At 43.6% G+C, this 16791-nt stretch overlaps 1 protein-coding gene across 5 annotated transcripts in view; it reads left to right on the top strand.

The window, feature by feature from the left end:
- TP73 (tumor protein p73) overlaps nucleotides 1-16791 on the top strand; it is a gene marked incomplete at its 5' end in the record, with an annotated part of 321522 nt that overhangs the window by 184794 nt on the left and 119937 nt on the right. The gene's annotated exons all lie outside the window — the stretch shown is intronic.

Genomic DNA, 16791 nt, shown 5'->3' with positions numbered 1-16791 from the left:
ACTGCGACATTGCGGCGGACAGATCGGACTCTGGACTGACATTTTTGACACTTTTGGGGTTACCAGTGACATTTCTACAGTAATCAGTGCTATACATATGCACTGTTACTGTAAAATTACACTGGCAGTGAAGGGGTTAACTTTTTTGAGAGGGAGGGGCTATGTGTGTCCCTAGGGGCGTGATTCTAACTGTGATTGGCTGTGGCATGAGGTGTAGGAACAGTGATCAACAGTCCTACATAGTAGAACCGTATGATCAGTGTTTCTACACAGGGGAGAATGACAGGTGGCTTATTTACACTAGCCGCCTTCCTTTCTCCCTCTCCACCGACGATCGCGAGTGACCGGCGGACGATCGGGTCCGCCGGTCACATGCGCGGGGGGGTCCGTGACCGAGTGGGAGCGCGCCTTCCGGCGGCGCACGCTCGCTCCCTAGAGCCCTCACAGGCTAGCGACGTAGACCTACGTCGCTCTGCCTGTGAGGGGTTGACTGCCGCAGTAAATATACTGTGAGCAGTCGGCAAGCGGTTAAGTGATTAAAGTAGCGCAGTGCTGAATAGCAAAAAAAAATAAAAAATGGCCTGGTCATGAAGGAGGTAAAACCTTTCCGTGGCTTAAGCAGTGTTCAAAAAACACATGCGTAATGCGAAGTAGGACTGTGATGTGTTTGAAATGTTCATTTCATTGCGGTGGTCATCAAATTTGGTATTCTTACCTGGCCGGTTTTCTTGGCGATATTTACAGAACGCTTTGTCAGCTCAACATTTGTCAAATCTGTTTTAAGGCCGAGTTTGTCTTCCCATACATCCACAATATGAGCAAACTTCTTTAAAGTGAACTTAGCGAGTGTTTGCCGTCTGTCCGGCTTACAAAGCCACATTGCTGGGGATAAGAGCTAACCAAGGCACAATACACAAAAGAATTGTATGATTAGTCGTCTTGTCGAGTCTAGCGCTAAACAAACACTGGCTGACGGCTCCACAACAAACACACCATGTGAACTATACTCCATGGAAGGTACAAAGGTAAGAGTTTAAATGAGCTCAAGAGGTTATTTGCAGATTCAGGCAATTTTAGAGACTATTTTTTTTTTTTTATGGGATTTTTTAAATAAATTAACAATAGGTATAAATGTATATGAAGATGATTTTAAACACAGTAGTGAGAAAGTATCAATATCTAATATAGGTAAAGCAGTATTGGCATTTTTATTATTTATTAGCATTGGGCAACACAGCTCACAACTCATTTACGCTTGTGCATTGTGGTGTCCTGTACATAGGTTGAAAAAGACACAAATCCATCTAGTTCAACCATTTAAAAAAATAAAAAAAAAACAATTCCATATACACAATCCTATACCCACAGTTGATCCAGAGGAAGGCGAAAAACCCCAGCAAAGCATGATCCAATTTGCTACAGCAGGGAAAAAAAAATCCTTCCTGATTCCCCGAGAGGCAATCAGATATTCCCTGGATCAACTTTAGGGCAGGTACATTGGGGTACCATTCAGGATTCATAGCAATGCACATATACCGCGCATTAATGTGTGCGCATAGAATAAATCTAGGATAATGCTGGCTGGAAGCTTCAACCACAAATTTTTAACCTAGTTGCCTGAAGTCATGCAATTTGTGTAATTTGCCACCTACGAGTTTGATTGTCTACCTGAATTTGATTGATTGGCATTGGGTAATAAATTGGCAGCTTTATTACAGGTTATTGGAAAAAAAAATCAATGGAAACCAATAAAATTTTGTAAAATTTAGTAAAATAAAAATAAATGAATAAAATGATAAATCAAATAGTACAATATATAAAATTTTGTTGAAAGCGATCAGATTTTTCCGCTGAGTTGTACTTGTAAAAATTAGATATTCCCTGGATCAATCTTAAGGCAGGTACATTGGGGTACCATTCAGGATTCATGGCAACGCACATATACCATGGCCATTAATGGCAATGCACATATACCACGCATTAATGTGTGTGCATGGAATAAATCTAGGGTAATGCTTGCTGGAAGCTTCAACCACAAATTGATAATTTTAAGATGGTTGCCTGAAGTCATGCAATTTGTGTAATTTGCCACCTAAGAGTTTGATTGTCTACCTGAATTTGATTAATTGGAATTGGGCAATAAATTGTCAGCTTCACTACAGGTTATTGAAAAAAAAAAAAAATCAATGGAAACCAATAAAATTTTGTAAAATAAAAATAACTTAATTATAATAATAAATCAAATATATAACATTTTGTTGAAAGCAATCAAATTTTTCCGCTGAGTTGTACTTGTAAAAATCAGATATTCCCTGGTTTAACTTTAAGGCAGGTACATTGGGGTACCATTCAGGATTCATGGCAACGCACATATATCACGGCCATTCATGGCAACGCACATATATCATGCATTAATGTGTGTGCATGGAATAAATCTAGGGTAATGCTGGCTGGAAGCTTCAACCACAAATTGATCATTTTAAGATGGTTGCTTGAAATCATGCAATTTGTGTAATTTGCCACCTACGAGTTTGATTGCCTACCTGAATTTGATTGATTGGTATTGGGCAATAATTTGGCAGCTTCATTGAAAAAAATCAATGGAAACAAAAATTTGTAAAATTTTGTAAAAAAATAAATAAATTAATAAAATAATAAATCAAATAGTACAATATATAAAATTTCGTTGAAAGCGATCACATTTTTCTACTGAGTTGTATTTTGCAAAAAATAAAAAATAAATTCTGCACCCATATTACAGTAATTAATAAAATGTCAATGTATGTATCAGCGCTATATACAGAAATTGTTAAGTAAAAAGCACTGGGGTGTTTATTTATATTAGCAGCTGGTTATAGTATATGCTTATTGGGTTTTTTTTTGGGGGGGGGGGGGGGATATCCATAGTGCAGTTTATAGTATTTGCAATGAACAACTTTTTTTTTTTTTTTTTCCATTCGAGCTTGCAAAGCATTGCAACCGCGATCAGTGGATCACACGGTGCAATGCCCCTGCGGACTTCTCCTCCAGCCCAGGTCTGGGATGATATCCCCATACCTGTGCTCCATTTAGGCCTCCTGCTGCAGTGGCAGATGGGATTTGTAGTTTTTTCATTCACGGATTCCTGTGAATGAAGGACACAGGTGGAGCTACAGAGAGGCACGCCAAATTCATAAAATGGCAGGAGCGGGGGGGGGGGGGGGTGAAGAAACCCTGGATTCTGTAAGGTAGGGGTTTAGGTGGTTGGGGGGAAAGGTTAGGGTCTGGGGGGGGGGGGGCTGCAGCCTGTGACCATGCTTCATTTTATATCCTAAATATGGGAGTAGCATTCAACATGGCCAAAGAGATGGACTTCACTTTTAAATCTCCTTGTGGTCTATCAAAACCTCTCTTCTTTCCACATTTGAACGATCAGCATTTCATTTCCAGGTCAATCGAAAGTGGTTTAAATTGCAGGAAAAATGCACAAAAGAATTGTATGATTAGTCGTCTTGTCGAGTCTAGCGCTAAACAAACACTGGCTGACGGCTCCACAACAAACACACCATGTGAACTATACTTCATGGAAGGTACAAAGTTGAGAGTTTAAATGAGCTCAAGCAGTTATTTGCAGACTCTGGCAGTTTTTGAGACAAACTTGTTTTATGGCATTTTATAAAACCCATAACAAAGGTACAAAGGCATAAAGGTTTATAAAGACAGTTTTAAACTAATACAATAGTAAGAAAGTATCAGTATTCAATATCAGTGTTCTCTAATGTTTTATTTCCTCTTCATCTACTAGAATAAAATTCTTAACAATAATTTTATCACTGATAAACACAATGGTACAATTGTTTGTCGTGTGTAATGTTATGTTATACCCTCGTAGTTGCTCCCCAATGTTAAATGCATCAAATATATAACTGCGCTAATACGTTGATTGTGGTAAGCTGCAACTTAAAGTGAGATAGCACAAATGCTAATATAAATAAAAAAGCTGCACTTACAAATGAGAATGCAAGGAATTGGCTACATAATCATCAATTAAATGAATATATAGTACAATGTGAAAAATCGAGGTGAAAAATTAAATCAGGTGAATAATAAATGTGCAAATTCAAAAAAAAATTAATAAATAATGAGTTCCAATGAGAATGCAAGAAATTGGCTAAATAATCATCAATTAAATAAATAAATATTTAAATGTGTACAATGTGAAAAATTGAGATGAAAATTAAATCAGGTGAATAATAAAAGATCAAATTCAAAAAATTGAATAAATAATGAGTCCAAATGGACAATAAAGGCCCAAATAGGTCATAAGTAGGAGATTGGGAGAGTGAGTCCGTGATGAACGTCCTCCACCGCAGTGCAACTACCACCACACCATGCAATTCTGCTTACCAGATATATATTGCGCCAAATTGTCACAATGAAGACTGATGTCCTGCGGTATGGCCACCAAAGGGGAGATCCAGATAATGATGAACCGAGGGTCAAAAATACCAATACCGCCTCAGATGTACCAGAAACAGCATTCCACATACCAATCTAGAGATCCGTATGGCTCCGGGAAAGCACCTGTGTCCATAGTCCAACAAAGTCCTTAGTTGAAGTTAAGAGTCCCTATAAAGCAAACACTTGTATCCCAGTTCGGTTACAAACAGCCACAAACAACTCCCCAATGTTAGGCTTATGGAAAAAAAGAGAATAATATAGGTTGACCCAAAAAATAAAATTACCTCTTCCTCTGTGGTTCCATCACCTGTATGTAGTACAGTGTTCACCATTTTACTTCAATAGAGCTAAAAACGGGACGGACTCTGGATGAGGTGTCAATCGAGCTATAAATGGAAGGGACTCTAGCTGAGGAGTCCATAAAGCTATAAAAGGGACAAACTCTAGAGGAGGTGACCAAAGAGCTATAAATGGGGCGGGCTCTAGCTGAGGTGTCCATAGAGCTATAAATGGGGCGGGCTCTAGCTGAGGTGTCCATAGAGCTATAAATGGGGCAGACTCTAGCTGAGGAGTCTAGAGCTCTAAATTGGATGGACTCTAGTTGAGGAGTCCATAGAGCTATAAATGGGGTGGGGTCTAGCTGAGGTGTCCATAGAGCTATAAATGGGGGGACTCTAGCTGAGGAGTCTATAGAGCTATAAATGGAGCGGACTCTAGCTGAGGAGTCTGTAGAGTTATAAATGGGGCGGGCTCTAGCTGAGGTGTCCATAGAGCTATAAATGGGGGGACTCTAGCTGAGGAGTCTATAGAGCTATAAATGGGGTGGACTCTAGCTGAGGAGTCTATAGAGCTATAAATGGGGCGGACTCTAGCTGAGGAGTCCATAGAGCTATAAATGGGGCGGACTCTAGCTGAGGAGTCTATAGAGCTATAAATGGGGCGGACTCTAGCTGAGGAGTCTATAGAGCTATAAATGGGGCGGGCTCTAGCTGAGGTGTCCATAGAGCTATAAATGGGGGGACTCTAGCTGAGGTGTCCATAGACCTATAAATGGGGGGACTCTAGCTGAGGAGTCTATAGAGCTATAAATGGGGGGATTCTAGCTGAGGAGTCCATAGAGCTATAAATGGGGCGGGCTCTAGCTGAGGAGTCCATAGAGCTATAAATGGGGCGGACTCTAGCTGAGGAGTCTATAGAGCTATAAATGGGGGGACTCTAGCTGAGGAGTCTATAGAGCTATAAATGGGGCGGGCTCTAGCTGAGGTGTCCATAGAGCTATAAATGGGGGGACTCTAGCTGTGGAGTCTATAGAGCTATAAATGGGAGGGATTCTAGCTGAGGAGTCCATAGAGCTATAAATGGGAGGGATTCTAGCTGAGGAGTCTATAGAGCTATAAATGGGATGGACTCTAGCTGAGGAGTCCATAGAGCTAAAAATGGGACAGGCTCTAGCTGAGGAGTCCATAGATCTATAAATGGGGCGTACTTTAGCTAAGGAGTCCATAGAGCTATAAATGGGGTGGACTCTAACTGAGGAGTCCATAGAGCTACAAACGAAACTGACTGTAGCTGAAGATTCCATAGAGGCATAAATGGGATGGATTCTAGCTGAGGAGTCCATAGACTTATAAATGGGATGGGCTCTAGCTGAGGAGTCCATAGAGCTATAAATGGGACATACTCTAACTGAGGAGTCCAAAGAGCTATTAATTTGGGGGGGGGGGGACTCTAGCTGAGGTATCCATAAAGCTAGAAATGGGGTGGACTCTAGTTGAGGAGTCCATAGACCTATCAATACTTTTTTTTCTCTTTCTTCTTGAAGGGGGAGCCCCTCTGGCACACACACGACAAAAGCTTGGTTTAAGGGATGACTTTCAATAAATCGCAGCAGAGTAGCTGCTCTGCTACACATGAAACCCTGACCCAGAATCGGGTCGTCTACAAATGATTTAGCACCGGGTTCCCAATGAGCATGTGGTGCGCTCCGGGAGAGAAGCCGCCCTCTTCTGACGAAGGGGTGGTGGGGGGATCCGTCTAACCTGGGCTCCGCGGCACTTCGGTATCATCCCCTTTAGGGGGGGGGGGGGGGTTCTGACTTAGAGGTGTTCAGTCCTAATCCTACAGATGGTAGCTTTGCCCCATTGGCTCCTCAGCCAAGCATATACACCAAATATCTGAACCTGTGGTTCCTCTCGTACTTAGCAGGATTACTATTGAGCTATAAATACTTTAGCCAACAATTTCCTTTCACAAAAGCCAGAATTGTCACATTGCTAGTCTGGACCTGATCACAATATTGGCTGAAATTATAGAATAACATTTTTTTTTTTGTTTTTTTTTAAGTTTGTAGTAATTCGGTGAAAAACAACCCGAGGTCATTATGTAAAAGATGAAATGGTGCATGGCGGGGAGATAGTGATCACATCTAATATTTCCACATATTTCCCACTTTCACTGAGTCTGTTTGAACTGAGAGCAGAGCAATAACTCACAGTTAACGAGGCAATCGCTCCTTTCCAGGTCAGAGATTGGTTGTAGGACTTGAAAGAAACGTCTGTGAAGTGTTAGTGTGTGATGTCAGACAGCTAAATACTTTGCATCATCCTATGTAACATTGATCGCTTTATTGCATTATATTTATTTTTAACATATATCTATGAAAGTTACAAGAGTCACACGTTTTCATCAAGGCAATGACAAAGCCAACAGTTTTATTGGGTATAGTGCTAAATATGGACAAATTGATCGGGTAACGATGCAAAAACAGGACGGCTCATCTATGGAATATCAAACCTTTATAATAACCGCTTCCGCTCCGGAAGGTTTGAACCCCTTCATGACCAGGGCATTTTTTGCTATTTGGCACTGCGCTAAATTAACTGGCGATTGCGCAGTCATGCAACACTGAACCCAAACAAAATTTATATAATTTTTTCACATTTATATAATTTTCTATAATTCATATAATTTTTTAATTGATTTATATAATCAAATTTATATATTTTTTTAAACAGAGCTTTCTTTTGATGGTATTTGACCACCCCTGGGTTTGTTTTATTTTTTGCAATATAAAAGAAAAAAAAAAACAAAAAACAAAAACAATCTGGATTAGCTCCCCCCTTCTCCCTCTTCATTATTAGTCAGTGCTATTTGGCACTGCGCTAAATTAACTGGCGATTGCGCGGTCATGCAACTCTGTACCCAAACAAAATGTATATAATTTTTTTACATTTATATTTATATAATTTTCTATAATTTATATAATTTTTAATTGATTTATATAATCAAATTTGTATAATTTTTTAAACAGATTTATATAATATTTTCACATTTTATATTTATATAATTTTCTATATTTCATATAATTTTTTAATTGATTTATATAATCAAATTTATATAATTTTTTTAAACAGAGCTTTCTTTTGATGGTATTTGACCACCACTGGGTTTGTTTTATTTTTTGCAATATAAAAGAAAAACAAAAAGCCAGAAAATTAAAAAAACAAAAACAATATGGATTAGCTCCCCCCCTTTCCCTCTTCATTATTAGTCAGTGCTATTTGGCACTGCGCTAAATTAACTGGCGATTGCGCAGTCATGCAACTCTGTACCCAAACAAAATGTATATAATTTTTTCACATTTATATTTATATCATTTTCTATAATTTATATAATTTTTTAATTGATTTATATAATCACATTTATATATTTTTTTAAACCAAGCTTTCTTTTGATGGTATTTGACCACCACTGGGTTTGTTTGTTTTTTTTTGCAATATAAAAGAAAAAAAAAAAAGCCAGAAAATGTAATAAACAAAAACAATCTGGATTAGCTCCCCCCTTTTCCCTTTTCATTATTAGTCAGTGCTATTTGGCACTCAGCTAAATTAACTGGTGATTGCGCAGTCATGCAACACTGTACCCAAACAAAATGTATATAATTTTTTCACATTTATATTTATATCATTTTCTATAATTTATATAATTTTTTAATTGATTTATATAATCAAATTTATATAATTTTTTAAACAGAGCTTTATTTTGATGGTATTTGACCACCACTGGGTTTGTTTTATTTTTTGCAATATAAAAGAAAAAAAAAAAAAAAGCTAGAAAATTAAAAAAAACAAAAACAATCTGGATTTGCTCCCCCCTTTTCCCTCTTCATTATTAGTCACTCACCCCCGGCTGGGGGTGCCCAGTAGAACTATACGTACCTTTCCCCTTGATGCATACTAGTGCACCTGATACATGTGCTCCCTCAATAGGCCCTTGGGCCCAGGTTGCACCTCTACAGCTTGCACCCCTAGGTTGCTCAGTTGACACGCATTCGTCTAAATTAACCGCTCATGTCTTTTTTTTGCCCATGTCTGGAAGTTATGTTTGATTTGTTGTACCCCTGCATGGGTGAATGGTTGCTATTCTGTTATACTTACTTTTTTTTTTTTTTTTTTTTAATAATAAAAATGATTGTGCCAGAAAAAAAAAATATTTTTTATTTTCTGCTATACAACATATCCAATAAAAAAAAATGAAAAAATCAAATTTCTTAACATTTGTCCAAAATGTATTCTGCTACATGTTTTTGATTAAAAATAATCCCAATAAGTATATATTGATTGGTTTGCATGAACGTTATAGTGCCCACAAATTATTGGATATATACTGGAATTTTTTTTTTAATACTACTAATGGCAGTGATCAGCGACTTATAATGGAACAGCAATAGTGTGACGGACAATCTGCCACGAACGGACATGGTGCGGGGGTGACTAACTGCCACTAAATTCATCAGTGACACTAATACAGTGATCAGTGATAATACTGTACACTGTCACTGTACTAATGACACTCTATGGGAAGGGGTTAACATCTAGGGCAATCAGTGGGTTAAATATGTACCCAACGATGTGTAATATGAGCGGCTTTTTACTAATGATCTCTCAGTTTCTCATCTGAGATGGGATGAGAAACTGGCAGAGCTCTTTGTTGTTTACCAACACAGGACTCTGGGCTCGCCCCCTAGCTGCAGGCGCACAACCGACAAAGGTCTACGTCGGTTCGCACAGGAGGGCCAGCCTGCAGCAGTAAATAGGCGGCGGGCGGTCGGGAAGTGGTTAAAAGGTTGCTCTTTACTTCCTGTTCTGTGAAAACAAAAGGAAGTGAGGGAAATCCCATCTTCCTCTCTCTTCCTGTTCTGGTGACACCTCAAAATTTTAGATTTGGCTCTCCCTTTGGCCGCATGCATGCTGTATTCTTTTGACGCCTTTTGTCCTTACAGGAGAAAAGCAGCAGAAAAATTGTGATAAAAGACGCATTTCTTTTGCAATTATGAACATTTATGCATTTGGCATTAATGCCTTCTGTTGGTCAAAATATTATTAAACCGACTTGTGTACAACCAGCCTGCCCATAAATGGATTGAAATTCAGCCAGTCCCTGCCGAACTGAACTAATTTTGATCTGTGTGTAATACTACTCCCTTGGGAGCTGCTTGAAGCGGGTTCCCCTGGGTTACCCATAGCAACAACTTATGAATCCTTAGTACTTTAAATGTTTGGCTCAGTCAGAAAACAGTCCAGGGGATTTGGTTTTGTTGTTTTATTTTAGAACTTGGGATGGGAGAAGGGATGAGTGGGAAACTCCAACTTAATGAACTATGCACAACTGGAGGACTTTTAGCTAAATTGAGTGCGGCAAGGCCGCTGCTTCACCTTGCCACTGAAGTGAAGAATTTGATAAGCGAACTATGTAGTGAATTACTCTTCAGGGCCCCACTTGGCACCCCCTTTACTCTTGCTCTTCTGGGTTCTACTTGGCACCCCCTTTACTCTTAATCTTCTGGGTTCTACTTGGCACCCCATTTACTCTTGCTCTTTTGGGTTCTACTTGGCACCCCCTTTACTTTTGCTCTTCTGGGTTCTACTTGGCACCCCCTTTACTTTTGCTCTTCTGGGTTCTACTTGGCACCCCCTTTACTCTTGCTCTTCTGCAGGGCCGGTGCTTCCACTAGGCAAACTAGGCAGCCGCCTAGGGCGCATTGCCACTTAGGGGCACAGCCACGAGTCAGCACTCTCTCTCCATCATGAATGATCCTTGGGAGCTGAGGGGAGTTGCGGCAGTGGGGGAGGAAGAAGGGACAGAGGAAGATGCCAGGTGTCTGGGGCAATGGCGGAACTACCAGGCCCTGGATTCCCACCATTGTTGGGGGGGCCCCAAGAGGCAGGAAGGGAGCCCACCGGAGTGCTGCCTGCATAATGATCCTCTTCATCTGGAGCTGAGCGGCCTAAACCCTGAGCAGGACGTGATTCTCTACACTGAGCTGATGGGCAGCCGTTCATTTCCCTGGGTCGGTATAAGGCAGGGAACGGAGGAGAGCTGAACCTGAGCCGGAGCTCGGCACTGGAGGGCAGCACCTTTACTGGAGCAAAAGCAACAAGGTACCAGAATGGTGTGAGGAGGTTGGTGATGAAGGATGTGCAGAGCTCTCTGACTGCTGCTTCTCCCTCCACCAGGAGCCGGTTGGAGCTGTGGTGAGCACTGTGGTCCAGGAGAGGAGCGTCCTGGGAGAAGGAATAAGCAGGATCATGGTGAAGGAGGGCAGAGTGCGGGCCAATCTCTTCATACTGTCCAGTTGGTGTCCCCAGAACAGGTGATCAGGGTCCCTGGGTGTGACATGCAGGATCCCTGGTGTGAAAGAGAATTGGGGTCACCAGGTGTGCCATGGGGAATCGGAGTCATAAAGGTATGACATGGTGGATAGGGGTCACGAGTGTAAAAGGGGTTCGGGGTCACCAGGTGTCCAATGAGGAATTGTGACCCCTTGGTATGCCATGGGGGATTGAGGTCCCAAGGTGTGACATGGAGGAACATCATGGTCCCCAGGTGTGACATGGAGGAACATCATGGTCCCCAGGTGTGACATGGAGGAACATCATGGTCCCCAGGTGTGACATGGAGGAACATCAGGGTCCCCGGGTGTGACATGGAGGAGCTTTAGGGGCCCCTGGTGTGACATAGAGGAACATTGGGGTCACTGGGTATGACAGCACGACATGGAATAACACAGGGGTCCCTGGGTGTGACATGGAGGAACATCGGGGTCAGTGGGTATGACAGTACGACGTGGAGGAATATTGGGGTCCCAGAATGTGACATGGGAAAACATTAGGGTCCCTTTGTGTGACATAGGTGGACATCAGGGTCCCGGGAGTGACATGGAGGAATATGGGGGTCACTGGGTATGAAAGAATTACATGGAGGAACCATCAGATCAGGGTCACTGAATATGACATAGAGGAGTTTTTAAACCCTTACCTTTTTGTTTTATTTTTTTTTTGGGGGGGGGGGGGGCACGAGTAGCTGGTCTTGCCTAGGGCGTAAAATAGTCTAGCACCGGCCCTGCTCTTCTGGCTTCTACTTGGCACCCCCTTTACTCTTGCTACCTGTGCGAGCTGACCTTCTGTCCTCTGACTTCACTGGAGTGGTCCCCCTTCCTGGGCAGACCCCTTGGCAAGCCCCCTGGTACTCACGGACACTTTTTTTCCCAGGTGACTCTGCATGCAGCTCCACCGTCAGCTTTCCAGGACCCTCAAGGCTCAGCTCCACACCTGGCCCACCAGGCCGACTGCCTGGGACCACTTTCCTCAGGCTGCAGGAGGAGAGACAGCCATCGCCCTCCTCCTGGGACTCTACTTCGTGCCAAAGATCACCCTGTCCTGTGGCTTTTATGGTCAATCCCAGGATGCACTGCAGTGGTGCCCTCCCACTGGGACTGCCACAAAAGCCTGTTTGCCACTGGCCAGGTTTCCTCCACTGTCCAACAGGCTCCCCTATTCGATACAGTGGGGACACTCCCTCAGACCAAGTGACTCTCACCTGGACACATACAACAGGCATAACTAACAGATCAGGCTCCCCTGATAAGCAGATGGAGCATAACAATGCTTTTATCCTAGTACCTATCTAGGAGGGTGCTACTACATGAGTATGGCCGGCTTAGCTGGCCAATCACCACATGAATACAAAGGGATAAAAGTTTGGGAAATATAAAGGAAAACTAATGCAGCCACCACATCCAATGGTTGGTAAGCTACAAAATATTTTTTTGTTTTTGGCTTTAGTTACGTTTTACAATAATTATAGGTTGTAAAACCTTCTGGAAAGCTGCCAGGTCTATTGCCGGCCATTCTGGCTGGTTCTGTCGCCCTTGCCTTCTATAGGTGTCTACTTCCCTCCAGGCACTTCCACAAATAAACTTCTCTGATGCGTAATCTCTGTCCATTGTCTGTGTGTACAATGGGGGGGGCACAGGTTATCTCCACAATGTAACTCGATCAGGCTGATGTGTGGTCTCCTAATGCAGATGCTACTCTCGGCCTGTCCACCTTAAGTGCTACAATTGTATGGAGGGAACCAATGTATTATTTATCCCAAAAAAAAACACACTTGGGTTAACTTCCGCTATGAAGGATTTGGCGCTTTGTCTTGTAGTTTCGGCCGTCCACCCCTCATTTATCACTCTAAGTGGTTGGCGAGGTGGGTGTGCAATCTCATCATTGATGTAAACGGCTCCTACTTGAACTTGTATGATACTCATATAGCAGCAACAGCACAAAGTGCGAGCAATGAGATCATTACCTGCTTGCCGACCGTATATAGTAAATATACAGCGGCAAAGCGGCTCCCCTGTGCAGGATCATGTAATCCAGTGGCGGCTGGTGCTCCATGGGCTGGGGGGGGGCACCATGCCCCCCCCCCCGGGCCACACCAGGCTGCACACCCACAGCAGGACGCAAGACCCATCCACCCCCCCGGCTCATCACCCAGCAGCGCCTTCAGCTTCTTCCCCCTCTTCTGCGTCTCCTTCCTTCCTTCCTCCTCCTCCATGCCCAATGGCATGGCTTTTCCTTTCAACAATTTAGGAAACTGGTCTCAGGACCCGCTTCCTGATTGGCCAGGAGGAGGATCCGTGTGACAATAGCGAATATTCATTGGCTATTGTCTCACAACTGGGTGGGCTTGGGGCGCAGAGCCCACCTTTTTTTTTAGCCTATTAGAGCCTCTGGCTCTAATCACATGGTTAAAAATAAAACCCCCATTGAAAATGTAGATAAGGGGGCCGGACACATGGAATTGGGGGGAGGGGCGGCGCCCCTGCGCCCCCAATGCACCAGCCGCCACTGACGTAATTGTATGTGATTCTGCACTTCTGGGTCTGGGGCGCACACACGTGCTGCCAGCGACCTGCTTCCGCTGTGATTTGACCCAGCGGGAGCCAATCAACGGATCCGATCGTTCCCGAGGAAGACAGAACGGAGGTTTGCCTATATAAACAAAGCTGATTGCCATTCTATGACAGGAGAAAACAGAGATCTTGTGTTTCTGCTAAGCAGGAACACGGATCTCCAGTCTTCTTGCAGTACAAGCATCTCCCCCACAGTTAGCACTCCCTAGGGACACATTTTAATCCTTTGATTACCCCTGATGTTAACCCCTTCCCTGCCAGTGTCATTAGTACAGTGACCACTGTATTAGTGTCACTCAGGGCTGCCATCGGGGGGGGTACACTTGTAAGGGCCCTGAGTGTCTGGACACGCCCGGCTGCCTGGCGAGGATGGAAAAGGGAGGGGGCAGGTTCAGAGGTGCTCCATGGCTGCGCTGGCTTTCTGAGTGTGAGTTGGCAGCTGCTGCTGCTCTGTGTCATTGAGCTCACATCGGGCTCTTTGCTGCCACCTCTGGCTACTTCCTGCATGTGCGGCCTGTACTGTTTCCTGGACTGCAGCTCCTCTCTGTGTCACAGCCACATGTGGCAACAAGAGCGTCATCCCACAAGGAAGCCTCTTCTAAAGATGATGCACAAGAAAGCCCGCAAACAGTTTGCTGAAGACAAGCAGACTAAGGACATGGATTACTGGAACCATGTCCTGTGGTCTGATGAGACAAAGATAAACTTATTTGGTTCAGATGGGTTCAAGCGCGTGTGGCGGCAACCAGGTGAGGAGTGCAAAGACAAGTGTGTCTTGCCTACAGTCAAGCATGGTGGTGGGAGTGTCATGGTCTGGGGCTGCATGAGTGCTGCCGGCACTGGGGAGCTACAGTTCATTGAGGGAACCATGAATGCCAACATGTACTGTGACATACTGAAGCAGAGCATGATCCCCTCCCTTCGGAGACTGGGCTGCAGGGCAGTATTCCCATGATAACGACCCCAAACACACCTCCAAGACGACCACTGCCTTGCTAAAGAAGCTGAGGGTAAAGGTGATGGACTGGACTTGAGCATCTGTGGGGCATCGTCAAGTGGAAGGTGGATAAATATATCCCATAGTTTGTAGACGCAATAACTTTTGCGCAAACCAATCAATATACGCTTATTGGGTTTTCTGTTTACCACAAATATGTAGCAGAATACATATTGGCCTAAATTGATGAAGAAATTAGATTTTATTTTTTTTTATTTTTTGTCTTTTGGATAATTTTTATATCAGAAAGTAAAAAAATTTATTACAGTATTTTTTATTTTTTTTTCAAAATTGTCGGACTATTTTTTTTCGTTTATCGCCCAAAAAATAAAACCTGCAGAGGTGATCAAATACCACCAAAAGAAAGTTCTGTTTGTGGGAAAAAATTCTAAAAATGTTTTATTTGGGTACAGCGTTGCATGATCACGCAATTGTCAGTTAAAGTAACGCAGTACCGTATTGCAAACTTCAGAGGGTCTCAAACTGACGGCCCTCCAGCTGTTGCAGAACTACAAGTCCAATCATGCCTCTGCCTATAGGCAGTGGCGGCCTGTCCATTGGGGGCGCAGGGGCGCCGCCCCCCCCATCCATGCGTCCGGCCCCCTAATCTACATGCAGGGTGCCGGATGCATGGATTCCAATGGGGTTTTTTTTTTTTTTGAAGCACGTGATTAGAGCCAGAGGCTCTAATAGGTTTTAAAAAAGGGTGGGCTCGGGGCGCAGAGAACTGCGCCCTGAGCCCACCCAGTTGTGTGACAATAGCGAATAAATATTCACTATTGTCACACGGATTCTCCTCCTGGTCAATCAGGAAGTGGGTCCTGAGACCCGTTTCCCAATTGGCTGAAAGGAGAAGCCATGCTATTGGCCAAGAAGGAGGAAGGAGACGCAGGGAAAGCCCGACCCATGGAGGAGAAGCCACCGCCGTTGCCTGCCCTCCACATATCAGTCCAGGGTGAGTGAGCCAGCGACGGGGGGCGGGGGGTATGGTGTGCGGGCTGGTGTTGTCCGGGGGGGGGGGTATGGTGTGTGGGCTGGTGTGGTCCGGGGGGGGAATGGTGTGGTTTGTCCGCCGGCCCATGGAGCACCAGCCGCCACTGGCTATAGGAGGTCATGCTTGTAACTGTCAGCCTTGCAAAGCCTCATGGAAATTGTAGTTCTCCAACAGCTAGAGGGCCACCAGTTTGAGACCCCTGGTCTAATTACTCTCTACGCTGGCCCAGCTCCTTCTCCTCTCCCTTCACCTAACTACGTAAGCTTTTATGTACTGTAGGAGTGAAGGTGAATACTGTGGAGGGTCAACTCTGAGTTTGCTGGGGTTTCTGACATCACATCTAAGATGGTGGCCCCAAGAAGTAGTCTCCGGGCATTTGGTTGTCTACAAAAGATAGGCTTTTACAGGTAAATAACATGCATAAAATACAGCTTAGGAGCTCCTGCACAAGCGTCCAAAGCCCAGTGAGGTGGGAAGCTCTAGATGGGTGCAGGCTGGGAGTGAGACCAACTACACTCCGGATACACTATGAAGATAGCAGGGTATTCCTGCAGCTGTCATTATGTCATCATGTCATTATGAAGTAAAATCAGCCTCCGCTTAGTCCATCTGAAGCCACGTCCCCAACGTGTTTCGTCCCATTCCCAAGGCTTAATCATGGAGGTGCGCCTCCATGATTAAGCCCTGTGGGCAGGGCAAAAACATATTTGGAGGTGGGGGGGCATGGCTTCTGATGGAGTGAGCTGAGGCTGCTTTTACTTCATAATGACATGGCCGGATAGGTGTGTGGCTGCGGGAATACCTATCTTCATAATGTATAAAATACATTACATTCAACACACAAATCTTATGAGACATTTTTTGAGAAATAAATGGTCTGGTGACAGGGTCTCTTTACTTAAGTTAGCTGCTCTTTCACCACCTGGTTCATTATTGGGGGAAATTTACTAAAACTGGTGCACTCAGAATCTGGTGCAGCTGTGCATGGTAGCCAATTAACTTCTAACTTCAGCTTGTTCAATTAAGCTTTGCAATAAAACCTGGAAGCGGATTGAATACTATGCAGAGCTGCACCAGATTTTGCATTCTCCAATGTGCAATGAAATCTAGGTA

This window comes from Pelophylax lessonae (genome assembly GCF_965119305.1).
Source record: "Pelophylax lessonae genome assembly, chromosome: 12".
Lineage (NCBI taxonomy): Eukaryota > Metazoa > Chordata > Amphibia > Anura > Ranidae > Pelophylax > Pelophylax lessonae.
This window is presented reverse-complemented; position numbering and strand designations above follow the sequence as displayed.